Here is a 16,349-nt window from a genome sequence, read left to right as displayed (position 1 = left end):
GTCAGCCACCAGTTCCTACCACACAACAAAATTATAGAAGCTCTAAATTGTAATACTACCAAACAACAATCAAATTGTAATATAGTTTAGTGGTAGATGTGCGGAGAAAAAAAAGTATAGAAGCTCTAAATTTGCAATAGAATTTAGTGGTACATGTGCGAAAGAAAGTTATCCACCACCAAATGGTGAAAAACCTCTCTCTCTCTCTTCAAGTTATATTGAAGGCATTTTTGAGAGGTTTATAACTAAAACCAGCCCAAAATCTTAGAATTTTCAAACCTTTAACTAGTTTTCGAATTCCAATACTTCAAACTACATACATTGTATTGGGTTTTTGTCACTCCCTGTTTTAAAATTAGTACTCAATAAATAAATGAAAAAAAGTATACTAGTTATTTCAACATTCTATGCATAAAAGTTATTTGAAGATGCAATTAGCTAGATTAACCTCAATTAAGATTTGAAGATATTAGTATGTAACATATTTCAATTTCCAGAGGATTTTATCAAGAGAAGGCTGGCAATTATATTTCAAAACCCATTGTACCACGCGAGACGACGGCGGGTATTTCCAATACGCAAACTTACGCCTACACAGTGACGTCATTCTATAGACGTCATCGCTTAGCACAGCAAATTATTTTGAATTTATCATTGACGACCAAATTACCACTCCTGAAAGCATTAGAAAGAAAATTATTTTTTATATCATCGCTTTCTCTTTCTCTTACCATCTCTTTCTCACACACAATGTTACGGATTGTCCGTCCGTCCCTTTGTGATTGATTGGGGACACCTATTAGCATAGCTCTTGGATGATTCCGAATATTCCTTGTGGAGGACATATGAATTTATAAGTGTTGGATTTAATGCTTATGTGTTATTGTGTCATTTTAGCATATGTTGCTAATGTGAAACGTGCAGTTTGAATGGACAACCTGTAAGTTGATGAGATTAACGAGCCTTGTGCTCGTGAGCCGTTATGGCTCGGACATGATGGTGCGTGAGAAGGTCTTCATTTTTGGTATTTTGCCCGTAGTATTTACTACGAGATATTTTGTATTATTGTTGACCGCCCACTTTTCTTATACATGGACGTAGACCTATTAATTTTGTTGCATGTGAATTAGCTCTTGGAGTTCTTTACGTATTTTTTCTTTAGTGGTTTAGATAAGAAGAATTTGTCTAAACTTTTGGTTTAGATAAGAAGAATTTGTCTAAACTTTTGGTAAAAGCAACTCCTGCTTTTTGTAAAGGACAAGCCCATGCATAAGTGTGCAACTATTTTTAGAATGTATACTATTTTTATGAATAAAGACATAAATACCCAAGAGGTGGAAGCATGCCGACACTTCTTGGGGGGGGAGATTGCACCCAATACTGTATTGAAGTATGGATGGAAAGGAGACCAAAGCCCTATTTTCAGAATTGCTAAGCACCTTGTATGCTCAAAATCCATAATCGATAGTGTAAGATTATCCACCATAAATCAATTGAAAGAGAAAAGCACTTATTGGAGACTTTACACTAGAAAATAATTCTGGATTAAACCTCAAGTCAAGTTGAACAGTTGAAGAGAAGGATACGCTTTTAATTCATAATTCAGAACTCAAATTTAATTTCTTTTTCTCTCTCTTTCAATCGGCGAACGGAAGCTAACGATGAGTTTTTCTCAATGCCTGCGATTTCTTCCAGCGTGCTGCGCGGGGTAATCAGCCATGGAGAGTCTCATTTCAATAAGTTTTGCTATAAAGATTTAGTTAAAGCTTTAAAAAGATTTATTTTTTAGAGTTTTTTTTAAAAGGAAAATACCCCATTTTGTGCTGCACTACCGCTCCCCCCTTCTATTTTCAATCACAATTATCTTCTCTCTCATAATTGAAATCAACACGGCCTTCTTTTCTTTTTTTTTCTTGGGCGCTGAATTTTTACAGCTAGCCACTACAACATTTTTAGCGTTGATTCTCACGTGCATGTTTTTTCTTGTTAAGCTTTATATTTTAAAAAAAGCTTAAAGGCTTTTAGTTGCAAGCTTTGGTTAAAGCTTTTGTTACAAAAGCTTAGGCATTTAAAAGTTTTAAAGCCTTTTTTTTTTAAAAGAAAGAAAGAGAGAGCTTAATATAGTTGGCCACATTTAAGATTTTTACTTCCTTTTTTGTGTCTTCTCTTGGGTGTGCCCATCGGCATTTACTTTTTGACCAAAACAAATGTAAAAATTAGCCAACCCTCATGTAACAGTTATAAGAGCTAATAGCTAATAATATAGCTTTTCTAAGCTATTTAGCTATTTTCTAGAGTTATAAATTTAAAAAAGCTTTGTCTATTTAAACCATATAAGAATATTTCATTTTTGCTTAAATTTAAAGCTCGTGGAGTATTTAAAATTTTTTAATTTTTCTTGAGTGCTCTGCAACTCATGGCTATGGTGCTAAAATTGCTTGCCCTTGGGATTTGATGAGTATGGTAAGCGAGACGACGGGTACGAAGTTGCACCTACACAGTGATGTCATTCTATAGACGTCATCGCTTAGCACAACAAATTATTTTTAATATATCATTGACGACCAAATTGCCACTCCTGAAAGAAAATTATCATTGAGGTCATCCCATTAACGCCATCTCTTAGAAAGAAAATTATTTTTTATATCATCGCTTATCATCTCTTTCTCTTTCTCACACACACTCTTACCATCTCTTTCTCTTTCTCACTCACACTCTTACCATCTCTTTCTCTTTCTCACACACACTCTTACGAATTGATTGGGGACACTTAATTACCACTATGTTCGTAGCATAGGACTTGGGTGATTCCGAATATTCCTTGTGTAGGACATATGAATTTATAAGTGTTGGATTTAATGTTTATGTGTTATTGCATAATTTTAGCAGATGTTGCTAATGTGAAATGTGCAGTTGAATGGATAACAGTTGATGAGATTAACGAGCCTTGTGCTCGTAAGCCGTTATGGCTAGGACATGATGGTGGTGATTTGGCGTGAGAAGGTCTTCATTTTTGGTATTTTGCCTATAGTATTTACTACGAGATATTTTGTATTATTGTTGGCCGCTCACTTTTGTTATACATGGACGTAGACCTATTAATTTTGTTGCATGTGAATTAGCTCTTGGGGTTCTTTATGTATTTTTCCTTTAGTGGTTTAGATAAGAAGAATTTGTCTAAACTTTTGGTAAAAGCAACTCTTATTTTTTGTAAAGGACAAGCCCATGCGTAGGTGTGCAACTATTTTTAGAATGTAAACTATTTTTATGAATAAAGACATAAATACCCAAGAGGTGGAAGAATGCCGACACTTCTTGGGGGGGGCCAATACTGTATTGAAGTATGGATGGAAAGGAGATCAAAGCCCTATTTTCAGAATCGCTAAGCACCTTGTATACTCAAAATCCATAATCGATAGTGTAAGATTACCCATACATCAATTGAAAGAGAAAAGCACTTATTGGAGATTTTACACTAGAAAATAATTCTGGATTAAACCTCAAATCAAGTTGAAAAGTTGAAGAGTAGGATACGCTTTTAATTCATAATTCACAAATCAAATTTAATTTCTTTTCCTCTCCCTTTCAATCGATGAACGGAAGCAAACGACGAGTTTTTCTTAGTGCCTCTGATTTCTTCTAGCATACTGCGTGGGGTAATCAGCCATGGAGAGTCTCATTTTAATAAGCTTTGTTATAAAGATTTAGTTGAAGCTTTAAAAAGTTTTATTTTTTAGAGTTTTTTTTAAGGAAAATACCCCACTCTGCGCTGCACTACCGCTCCCCCCTTCTATATTCAATCACAATCATCTTCTCTCTCATAATTTAAATCAACATGGTCTGCTTTTTTTTTCTCTTTGGTGCTCAATTTTTACAGCTAGCGGCTACAGTGTTTTTAGCGTTGATTCTCAGTTTCGTGTTTTTTCCTGTTAAGCTTTATATTTTAAAAAAATATTAAAGGATTTTAGTTGCAAGCTTTGGTTAAATCTTGTGTTGCAAAAGCTTAGGCATTTAAAAGTTTTAAAGCCTTTTTTTTAAAGAAATAAAGAGAGAGCTTTATATAGTTGGCCGCCTTTACGATTTTTTACTTCCTTTTTTCCATCTCCTTTTGGGTGTGCCCATCGGCATTTAATTTTTGACCAAAACAAAGCTAAAAATTAGCCAACCCTCATGTAATAGTTATAAGAGCTAATAGCTAATAATATAGCTTTTCTAACCTATTTAGCCTACTATTGTCTATTTAAACCATCTAAAAAGATTTCATTTTTGCTTGAATTTAAAGCTTGTGGAGTATTTAAAAAAAATTAAGTGGCCCAAAACCTTAAGCATAATTTTTATGTGAGGGAGTTAGATAGCTTATGTATATGTAAACCTTTATTTTCTTTACGAAAGCATAAGTTAAGACTTTCCTAAAACTCAGAGATGGTAAAACAATTTGCGGAATCTTCCATCATGTGACCCTAAGAGAAAACTTCTTATAGATACTTCTTTTTAAACTTGTATGTTAATTCAGGAAATATGACTAAAAGGTTGCCTTGTTCAAGTTTGAGGGACACCTACTATAAATATCTTTTGAAGGTATTTACACAAGCTTCAATGAAATTTATGCCATATATTTTGTCTATTTCTAGAAATCATAACATGTATAAGTTTATTTTGTTTAGCCTAGTTTGAATTATAGACAGTAGAAGAAGATGTGTTAAAAAATTTATCATGTTTTCTCTATGAAAATAAGTTCGTATTGGAACTCCACTAACATAAGTGCATGATCACAACTCTTTCATTGATAGATTGTACAAATCTTAAGTCCTATTTAGTTTAGAGACCTTCTCTATGACCTTAAGAGATCACATAATACCTTTTCCCCAGTAATGCCATTTTACATTAACTCGTTTATTACTTGAACCTTTTATTTTGATTCCTAAGAGAGAGTTACAATGAAATAGTTACATCCATGTTTTCATTTTATCAATCAAGATTATTAGAATCGTTCCTAGTCATTCATTATGTTCATGCTTATATTGTGCTTAAATTTTGAATGTGTTGAATGTCAATTCTCAACTCAAGGTAAGTTTCTTCTATCTTTATATCAATAATCAATTTATTTTTTATTTTTATGGTCATGAATTTTGTTGAAGAACCTTATATTTCATATGCATAGAAAGTATACCGATTCACATGTCTTAATTGGAATGTTAAAATTGTTTTTGAAAGATATTTTCAACGACATTACAACAATAAGATATGCATTCTCTACCATTCTTCTCATCACAAATATTTGTTATTTCTTTAGTTTCATTTATGGTAGATTCCCATAATGCCCCACAATTCAAGTATGTACAAATCGACTCCATTCATGAGTTCTTATATAAAGAATGGAAACAGAAATTCCACAAGATACTTTTCAAAGATTGAGTAGAAGGAGTACAAAAGAACTAAGAAAAGTAAACAACACTTGTAGCTCCAATACTAACAAAAAGTCCAAGAAGTCTATCTTTACATGTTACAGATGCCATAAAAAAGGACCTTATGCTAATGAATGCCTGTCAAAAAACAAGAACATGCTCTTATCTACTCTCACAATTGATCAAGCAAGAGGGTATCATCACCAAAATATCAAGCAAGAGGGTATCATCACCACCACTACACTATCAACTATCAAGGTATGTGTTGACTCTATTCCACAAATGGTTCACATTTATTTTTACATTTATTTTATCATTTCTACTATCTAAAGACCTAAACAATAAACACTAGCAAACCATATGTTCAACATTTTGATTAGATCAAATTGGAAAAACTAAAGAAATATTTAAGAATCGTCTTTATTTTTACACTAAGATTTAAAAAATAAATTCATTACATTATCATTCATTTCTCAAGTAAGAATAGATTTTACTATGCATACTTTAAGTATTTTCCACACTTTAGGTATAAATTAAACAATTTTAAGATAAAAAAAATTTGTGTCAAAATTTAAGTTTCAGGAGGAATTGGCGACTCCATCTCAAACAGCTATTCCTAAAGGAGTTGTATCTGGAGTTAATTTGGTGGTATGGGACATTAAATTCATTTCATGTACTTACACCATACACATTTTTATCTTCTATCTTTTACTATCTTATGTGTGTATGTGAAATGCACCTTTGTGGTATGGGGCACTTAGACTTGTTTCACATCTGTTCATTTAATTGGTTTATTCATTGCATTTATGCATTATTTGTTGATCAAGTTTTCCCAGTGGTTTTTCCATGCCTATCCCGACCTCATCCAATATTACTTTCAAACACGAGCCATTTGATATGAGATAACTGAGGACATTTTCTATCCCAGACAGGAGGGATGTTACGGATTGTCTGTTGGTCCCTCTGTGGTAATCGAGGATGCCTAATAACCATGACTTTCATAGCATGGCACTTGCGCAATTTCAAATATTCCATGTGTAGGACATGATATGAATTTACGGATAGCTGGAACTAAGTGTTGGATTTAATCCTTATGTGCTATTATGTAATTTTAACAAATGTTGCTAATGTGAAATGTGTTTTAATGGACAACTTGTAGGCTAGTATGATTAATGAGCCTTGTGCTCGTAAGTGGGTATGGTTGTTGGGACATGATGGGCGGTAATTTGGCATGAGAAATTATCGAGAAGTTTCTCATTTTTTGTATCTTGGTCATAGTATTTACTACGAGATATTTTGTACTATTTTGGGTCGTCCACTTTTGTTATACATGGGCATGGACTACTATAAATATCTTTTGAAGGTATTTACACAAGCTTCAATGAAATTTATGCCATAGATTTTGTCCATTTCTAGAAATAATAACATGTATAAGTTTATTTTATTTAGCCTAGTTTGAATTATAGACACTAGAAAAAGATGTGCTTAAAATTTTATCATGTTTTCTTTGTGAAAATGTGAGTTCGCATGGAACTCCACTAACACAAGTGCATGATCATAACTCTCTCATTGATAGATTTTACAAACCTTAAGTCCTACTTAGTTTAGAGACCTTCTTTATGATCTTAAGAGATCACATAATACCTTTTCCCTAGTAATGTCATTTTACATTAACTCATTTTTTACTTGAACCTTTTATTTTGATTCCTAGGAAAGAGTTACAATGAAATAGTTACATCCATGTTTTCATTTTATCAATCAAGATTATTAGAATTGTTCCTAGTTATTCATTATGTTCATGTTTATATTGTGCTTAAATTTTGAATGTGTTGAAAGTCAATTCTCAACTCAAGGTAAGTTTCTTCTATCTTTATATCAATAATCAATTTATTTTTTATTTTTATGATGTCGTGAATTTTGTTGAAGAACCTTATATTTCGTATGCATAGAAAGTATAATGATTTACATGTCTTAATTGGAATGTTAAAATTATTTTTGACTGATATTTTCAACGACATTACAACAATAAGATATGAATTCTCTACCATTATTCTCATCACAAATACTTATTATTTCTTTAGTTTTATTTATGGTAGATTCCCCACGATGCTCCACAATTCAAGTACAAATTGACTCTATTGGTGAGTTCTTATGTAAAGAATGGAAACTTCGACACAAATTCCTAAAGATAGTTTTCAAAGACTGAGCAGAAGCAGTACAAAAGAACTAAGAAAAGTTAACAACAACACTTGTAGCTCCATTAGGGGGCATTTGAACATATTTTGGGCCTTTTGCTAATGAAAGTAATTATCAACCGACCAATAGGAATAGAGGATTGTGCACATTTGGTCTCCTTTGAATATAGGGAGGGAGACTAGGCTGTAGGGAGGGGGACTAGGCTTTCAGTACTAATAATTACACTTGTCCCTTTAAAAAACTAGGGGGTTTAGGTTAGGTATGGTCCCACCATTTTTGTGGCTCAAAAAATCCTTAAAATTTTTGAGATTATCCCAAAAGTCACTTTTCCCTCCAAAAACCCATCTCAAATTTCATTGTAATCAAAGATTTCATTTTCAAGTCCGCTTTCCCTCTTGAATGTCCAAATTAAACTCTTCCTCCCCTCCTCTTTCATCTCTTTAATACCCAGCATCAACCTTGAAACCCTAATCTGCATAGCATCTTTGTGTTTTCTTTCTCTGTCTCATTCGTCCAACCCCAATCTTACTACTATAACTTCATAATTGATATGGTCACACCACAAAGAAGACGAATAGATGAGATTGAGGAGATCTTAGTGTAAAATAAGAGGGATGATGATGGTGCTTGGGTGAGAGAGGCAGTTCGCAAGGGTGCTTGGGTTTTCCTGTAGCCTACTATTATTGGTCCGCTCTGAGTTTGACAACAAGATGTGATGGAGCTTCATTCAAAGGGACATTTAGAGGGATTCAAAAAATCGAGTAATGGAGACCTGGTGGCCATTGTACAACATGTGTACACGGCACGAGACATACATCTTCGTATAAACAAACTTGACTCCCATGTAACTGTAAGTATCATAGGGAAGGAAGGAGGCATGTCATATTACAATAACTACATCTTTCATGTTAATGATCTTATTTTTGAGTTGCAAATATTTTTCCTTCCAACTTAGCAGAGGAGAAACCATTACGAAGTCTTACCGAAACATTTCAAGCACTCCATGCACACATTGGTGAGGCACTGTTTTCTTATAAAACCAGTGTAGACCTTCTTAAGGAAAAGATCTTCTTTTACCAGCACTCCTATGTGGTGCCAATGCATGACGGTGGGTTTGGTAAGCTAGAGATCATCACATCTCCTCTCCTCTCTTCTGTTGAATGGCCAACTCTTGATGCTTGGATGGTTATGGTGGTCATGAAATCAAGATGCTTTGTGACATACAAGGATCTTTGAAGTTTGCAAAGCCATCTCAATCTGTGGGTCTCTGTTGGTGGGTATATCCAATTCCTCTTTTTGCTAAGATGTTCAATCAATTTACTTTCTCACAAACATTTACCATGGTTTTGTGCAAGAAAGTAATAGATAATGACATGGTTGCCTTACTTGGAGAGCAGTGGAACATTGTAGAGGGGCAGCATAAGGATGATACATTCAAGTGCAAAATAGTAGAGTCCAGTGTTACATTTCCGTATCTTAAAGCTCGTGCTACCTTATACATTCGCTTTTATTACAAACGGTGGATGAAAAAAAATAGTAGTCTGGTCCCATTACAAGCAGATGAACAAGTTGTTTTGCCTCTTGACATATGCGTTAGGTTTCCCAATGGTGTGGTGGAGATTTTAAGTGCAAGCAGGCATTGGAGCCTCCTAAATATTAGAAAGCACCTCAATATCATGAGTAAGTGGGGCACAGTTCAAGGTAAAGAATAGAAAGATTCGAATGCGAATGTAGTCGAAGACCTTGATAGATGCTGATTGGGAATATGATTGTATAAGCATGACTTAATAAGAAAGATTTGGAGTTTTTTTAATGAAGCCTATTTAGACTCTTGGGATTTTGTAAATTTAATTACGTATGTAATTCATCAATGAAAAGTTTTCTCTTGTAATTGCTGTGCCTTTATAATATCTTCCTTTTAGAGATGTACTCGAGTCACAAGATGACAATTATGGCACAATATCTCAAAACCATTACAAACTCAAGTACAAATGTGTTTTGAGTGAAAAACATCACAACATGAGAAGAGAATTTCTCAATATTTAAAAACAAGATTATAAAATAAGAAGAAAAAATATAAATATTTATAATGATAAATAGGGAGGAGAATGAAGCTTTCTATTTTGTCTTTGTCTCCTCTGGATTGTCTCCATGTCCCCTTTTGTCTTCTTTGGTTTTGTGACCTGTTTTGTCTCCATGTCTCCCTTTGTCTTCTCTAGTTTTGTGGCCTCCTTTGTCTCCATGTCCCCCTTTGTCTTCTCTGGTTTTGTGGCCTCCTTTATCTCCATGTCCATATCCTTTGATTATTTCTCGTTATTCTTACTTAGCAAACTTGAACTTGAGTTCCTTCTTAGCTTTCTTGCCAACACCCTTCTTGGCACCCACTTGAGGACCACTTTTCTTTGAGGTACTTCCTGATTTAGTACCCTTGGTTTATTTATGTGTGCCTTGTTGAGGAGCACCCTTAGTTTCTTTTTCTAGACTTCCTTGCTTAAACATAAAATGCTTTAGTGGTGAATGTACATGCATTTTCTTCTTCTTCTTAAATGGAGAGGCTTGCCTTGGGGGGGTGGACATTAGGACATTTTGAAGGTCTTTTGGAGGGCCTTTTAGAGGAGATAGAAAATAGAGTGCAACCAATCAGGAAGAAGCCAACGCAACGTAGAGAAATAGCAAAAAAATTTAAAAAAATCAAAAAATAATCAAGTGCACATTGAGCGAGGGTACCTTTTTCAAAAACGGTCGAGAACACATTCAATGCGGGTATCTTTTTCAAATGAGATAGAGTTACTTTATTCAATACGGCTGACGTCAAGTGTAAAAAAATAGCAAAGAAAATAGAGAAATTTAAAAAAAAATCATAAAAATCATAAAATAGTCAATTGCACATTGAATGAGGGTACCTTTTTCAAAAACAATTGAGAACACATTCAATGCGGGTATCTTTTTCAAATGAGATAGAGTTACTTTATTCATACGGCTCATGTCATCACTGAATACGGAGAAGCACTTTGGAGCTAACCTTTGTAGTCACTTGAGTCCATACATTTCTTTTGATAGTATTTTGGGAGTATAATTTGGTGTTTTTGACATCACCATTGCATTTGGAGTGGCCAAAAACCCCCATAATGACTTTTGAATCACTTAAATCGGACACCCGGAGAGGCAGAAATGACCAAAACAGGTCTAGAAGAGACTCATTAACATTTGGTGTGAATAGAGGCTTTCAATGTTATTGAAAGGCTCTTTTCGCGCCAAATGGCAATGAGACCATCTCGACCTTTTTTTGCCTATTTTTGCCTCTCTAGGTGTCTGATTTAAGTGATTCAAAAGTTGTTCTTGGGATTCTTGCCCACTCCGGACATAATGGTGATATAAAAAATAACAAATTCTACACCAAAATACCACTAGCAAAGGATTTAATCTTAATACAGCATCAAAGTTTTGGAAAAGTACCATATGATGACGTTAGTGCCATTTACAAACCAAAAATGTTGAGAGCGACGTGTAGCTAGTACACATATTTCAATACCTTGTCAGATCCACGTTCTGTAGCTTTTGACATTTTTTTGTTAAATACACATTTAAGGAGGGTATCTTTTGAATATTTTTTCTAGAGAGAGAAAATCAAGAATTCATGAATTTCTTACAAGGCCCAAAAATGACCTTCGAAATATCCCAATGGAATTTGGATCATTTGGAGTAATTGAATTATTCAAAATAATATTGATAGCTTTTGCACAAACACTCCACATCCAAAACTCATGAGATCCAAGAGTCTGTCAAATTAAGAAAACTTGTCAGATTTAAGAACCAAGAACTACAAAAAATAAGTATAGATTTACTGCAAAAATAGTGGGTTTTTAACTTAACCTACACTTCTAATCAATCTCAGTATATTTAGATAGAAGATATTTCCACACATTGGCAATAACATGCCATCCACATGAGGTAGAATCTTTTTGTAAAGCCACTGGCTGATTCAGAAACTTATACTCTGCCTCCTTTTTATAATTTGGATATTCATCTTCAATAGCCACAATAGCTCTCTTACATGCCCTATTAAAAATCAAATTTGAATATAAGGAAAACTACTTTAATCTGCCCATGCATGCCAGTTAGGTAGTTCATGAAAATATTCAAGTTATTAAGGAGAAATACTTACAATTTAAGTATGAAGCTCAATATTGAAGTTATCAAGAAGAACTACTTACAAGTTAATCTGCCCATGCATGCCAGTTAGGCTGTTCATGAAAATAACAATCCTTCTCAGAAGATTAATAACATAAGCACTCCAGTGTCCACTGGAAAAAAGAAAAAGAAATATTTAAGAAAGAAAATATCCTATGTCAAATATTTAAACACATAGGAATAATGAGTTAGAGATGAACCTCTCTACATTTGGCAAAACAACAAAATAAATGTTCTTATTTCGCATTGGCTTAAAATAGGATGCCAGCTCGGAAGTCTTCTTCTTCACATCAATCGATGCAAGCGACACTAAGGGATCACAAATGAATATTTTGTTGACTTGATTTGGAAGAAATTCCTTCATAAGTGCCCTACAAGAGTTTATAGAGGAATGAACAAAATATGAGAAAATATACATATGAGAAAATATTAATATATGAGAAAATATACAAATATGAAAAATGTAGTCTTACCTTATACACATGATAACAACACTGTCATTGATCTCCTTATACACATGATAACAACACTGTCATTAATCTCCTTATCCTTCTCTACAAGCATGTAAATGTCCCAAGGTGCAATATAGAGATCGTCTTCCTCCATTGTGCTAACATTACAGATTAGCTGCCCTGGTACTTGGGCAAGCCTTTGAGAATTGGCCTTCTCCAACTGCACAAGGGTCTCTAAGCTATCATGCACATGTGAGATCTTTTCCTTCATCAGCTCCTCCTTTTCCTTCACCTCGTCCTCCTCCCCAAAGCTCTTATTATCTGGCTTAGATTTCCTAACCAACTTTCTTTTCTTCTTCTTCTTGGGAGGGGAAGTAACTTCAAGTCTTTACCTCACCCTGCTAACAAGTGTCATGTCTCTGTCCATCAAAGTGACTCTTCTTGCATGGGTAGCACATATGAAGTTATCATTCATTTCTACATCAATAGGCATGAGTGCTTCTTTCCCATAAACTAAATGAAATGGTGAGAATTGTGTGCCAGATTTCACCGAAACTCTGTATGCCCATAATACACGATTCATCTCTACATCCCAATTTTTGACATGACTTTCTGTCATTTTAGTCATCATCAACTTAAATTCACCATTGAATTTTTCATTAAAACCATTGCATTATTGAGGGTAATAAGGAGTGACGTATTTGTGGTTGATGTTTAGTCTTCTGCATAAGTGGTCAACTACCTCTCCTCGAAATCGAGGACCGTTGTCTGACAATAACTCCAGAGGAATACCAAATCTGCAGCATATATGTTTATACACAAAATCAGCCACTTCCTTACTATCTACTCTCTTCACCACCTTCACTTTTGCCCATTTTGATAGGTAATCCACCGTAGTAAGCATATAACACTTCCCTTTGGCTGTCTTGGAAAATGGTCCAATTGCATCCACCCCCCACCTCTCAAAAATGTCATATACCAGCATGATATTTCTTGGCTCCATTTTTAAGATTATTTTTCCCATTCTCTGGCACTCATGGCAAGACCTGCACCACAACAAGACAAAGCACCTACAGACGCGCACACAGACGCGTTTACTCAACTAAAAAAAAAACTTACGGGCGTGTCTATCTGCACATCTATTAGTGCGTCTACAGACCCGCGTCTGAAGGCACGTTTAAAAGATAGCAAATAGACGCGCCTATAGACGCACATATAGACGCGCAAATAGATGCTCGGGGATAAATTTACAGACACATTGATGCGTTTATAGACGCAATTATAGAGGCATTTGTAGACGCGCAAATAGACGCTTCTTGAACAGACAGACGCATATATAGATGCGTTTATAGACGCGCTACAGAAAATTTTTTAAATTTTGTGTGCTTGAACAGAATGCTGTGTATGTTGTGTATGCTATGTAGTTACAGGAATCCCGTTTCCACATTGTGTAATTCAATTCTCACAGCCAACCGCATTTTAATTAGCACTCTTGCAACAAGCACGTCTATAGCTGACATTAATTACAATTCCAAATAAAACATTACAACTCCAAAATGTTTAGTTACAAAGGCATTAATTGATAGCTCAAAAAGTGCTTATATGTACATATAGCATGAAGCTAAGCCACGTCCTGTGGCTTCAAGTACCAAAAATAAGAGGAGTGTATATACAAGAGGCACGAAGCCAAGCCAGTGGGCTAAGTACAAAAAAGAATAGCTAGCACTACTCCTCGCTCCCTTCTGCGCTCCCTTCTCCGCCTCCTTCTTCCTCATCTTCTTGTGCAGGGTCTTGTAAACAAGGGACAACATATATCGATGTATGAAAAATTAAATCTTTATTTATAATATTAACATTATTTAATTACTTTCAAATACCTCGGGGGACTCTCCAGCCCGGATATACTGCTCCTCAGTAATCAACCTGTCATTATAGAGGTGCCTCCATGTATCTCCTCTGTGATGGTGGCAGTGGTAGGCTATCTCGACAGGAGTAGGGTACTTGCCCACGATATCAAGCTGCAAGATGACACAATTTGCAGAGGGGTTAGTACAAAGAAACAACCTCCTAATAAACTACATAAATAATATAATTTGAGATCGATACTTACAAACTGGGCCTCCCATGATTCAACACCCCCTGCTCCAAAATGCACGCTTCCATGTTGCTCCATTTGGATCCTTCGTGCCTCCACGTGCTTTAGACTGGGTTCCTCCTTCGCTGACTTCGTTGCTTTCTTCCACTCACACTTGTGAGCGGTGTGGGGCGGGTCCCTTGGTGGTTGACCTCCCTGGAGCCTGGCAAGCTCCGCTAGTGCATGCCTCTTAAGCGAAGATCTTTTATTGATAAGTATCGAAACAATCTTTGACTTGGCCCATTTATCTGTGAACTGCCCAACCGACTCATTCTCTTGGGCATGACAAGGAACACACACCTTATGATCAGCATCCGCACATGCAAAATCTATCACACCATCATCCAAATTAGCATCCAACCCATCATCAATCACACCATCACTCTCTTCCTGCTGCACAACTGGTATGCAAGCATTTGTTACCTTCTCCAAGGAAACCAATTCCAACAGATCATCCAATGCCTTATCAAGAACACAGTTCAGCTCATCATCCACATTCTCATAAGCTGCAATATCCAACTCATCACCCGGATCATCCATACATACTCCATCCATAGTACCTTCATTAGTAACAACTTGATCATCACTCTCCATCTTGACTGGTTGAAGTACTGGCACATGCAAGTCATTACTCATTTCTGAATCAAAGAGATTATCCAAGTCATATCCATACTCAAACTCATTAGGCTCCACATCACTAGCATCACTTTCACAATCCACAGCACCATCAATTATTCCATCCTTCTCCTCCTCATCTTTTGAAAGCTCTTCAGGGCTGATTCCAGAAACCTCACCCTTCTCCATTTCCAACAGGTTGATCTGTCCCATATCCTGCTCTGCAAATGTGACTTTATGGACTTCACAAACATTGGGGTGAATTGCATCCTTCACCTGCATATTAGGGCCAATCACCCTATCACTCATTCCCATAGACAATTGATATATACCGCCATTAGCTTTGGCTGGTCTCTCACATTGTGGACTCATATGACCCCACTCACATTGTGGACTGATATGACCCCACTCACCACAATTTCGGCATTGCACATCACACGGATACCCTCTCCCTCTTCCAATATCTGCTGAATTTCTTTCAGAACCAGATGATGCATCAGTCTTCCTTTCCATGACACCTATGCCTCTTCCTCTTCCTACAGACTCTATCCAATTCATGCTTAAAAACTTCATGAGCTCCACTGCTTCATAAACTTCTCTCTTCACAAAGAATCCTCCTGTTTAGGAACATTAGCAGCTTTTCTTCCAGGATCTCTGGCACCTTCACAAGCCTCTTTGGCTCTTCCTACATTCCCAACTGCCTCAGACGCTTCACCTTCCACTCCTTCTCACGAGCAACTCTGACAACCTCCTCAAAGCTATCCAGGTTCTTCAGCTCCACCTTCAAACGGAGGGTTGGCTCCAGACCAGCCACAAACCGCTCTCTCTTTATCATCTGCGGGGGTACTTCAGGAATCAAAGCCTAACACCATAGACTCCACAGTCTACCAAACTCTATCAAATACTGATCCACATCCTGACCGTCTTTCTGCTGAATATTACACAACTCCTTTCACACCTCATTCGGACTCTTCACATGGACAAACTGTGCCAAAAATGCAGCTCTGACTACACGGTACTCAGGATCCTGTCGATGAATGTTCCTATGTGTAGTCACAAACATCTGTAGCCATGTTTTTGCATCACCCTGCAAGCAATAAGCCAAAATATGAGAGAGGATCTCTGAGGTTGCCCTGTCTTTCATCAAGGCTATAAACTCCATCTTCTTCAGAAACCTGGTTGCACTCTCCTGTGAGACAATCCCCAATACTCCGGAAAATCTTGAGCCATCTCCCAAATCTTTCTTCACACAACCCCTGTCTTCTTTCACAAACCAGAGGAAATCTGCTCCTCTGTGGAGGCACCAAAAAGTGATGGCACGGAAGTGGTAAAGCTGTTTACGCCCTTATAGGGTGC

Source organism: Cibotium barometz, chromosome 2, assembly GCF_041138505.1.
Source record: "Cibotium barometz isolate CiBa-2024 chromosome 2, ASM4113850v1, whole genome shotgun sequence".
In the NCBI taxonomy this organism is placed as follows: domain Eukaryota; kingdom Viridiplantae; phylum Streptophyta; class Polypodiopsida; order Cyatheales; family Cibotiaceae; genus Cibotium; species Cibotium barometz.
The sequence above is the reverse complement of the archived record's forward strand: the minus strand, read 5'-3'. Positions refer to the sequence as shown.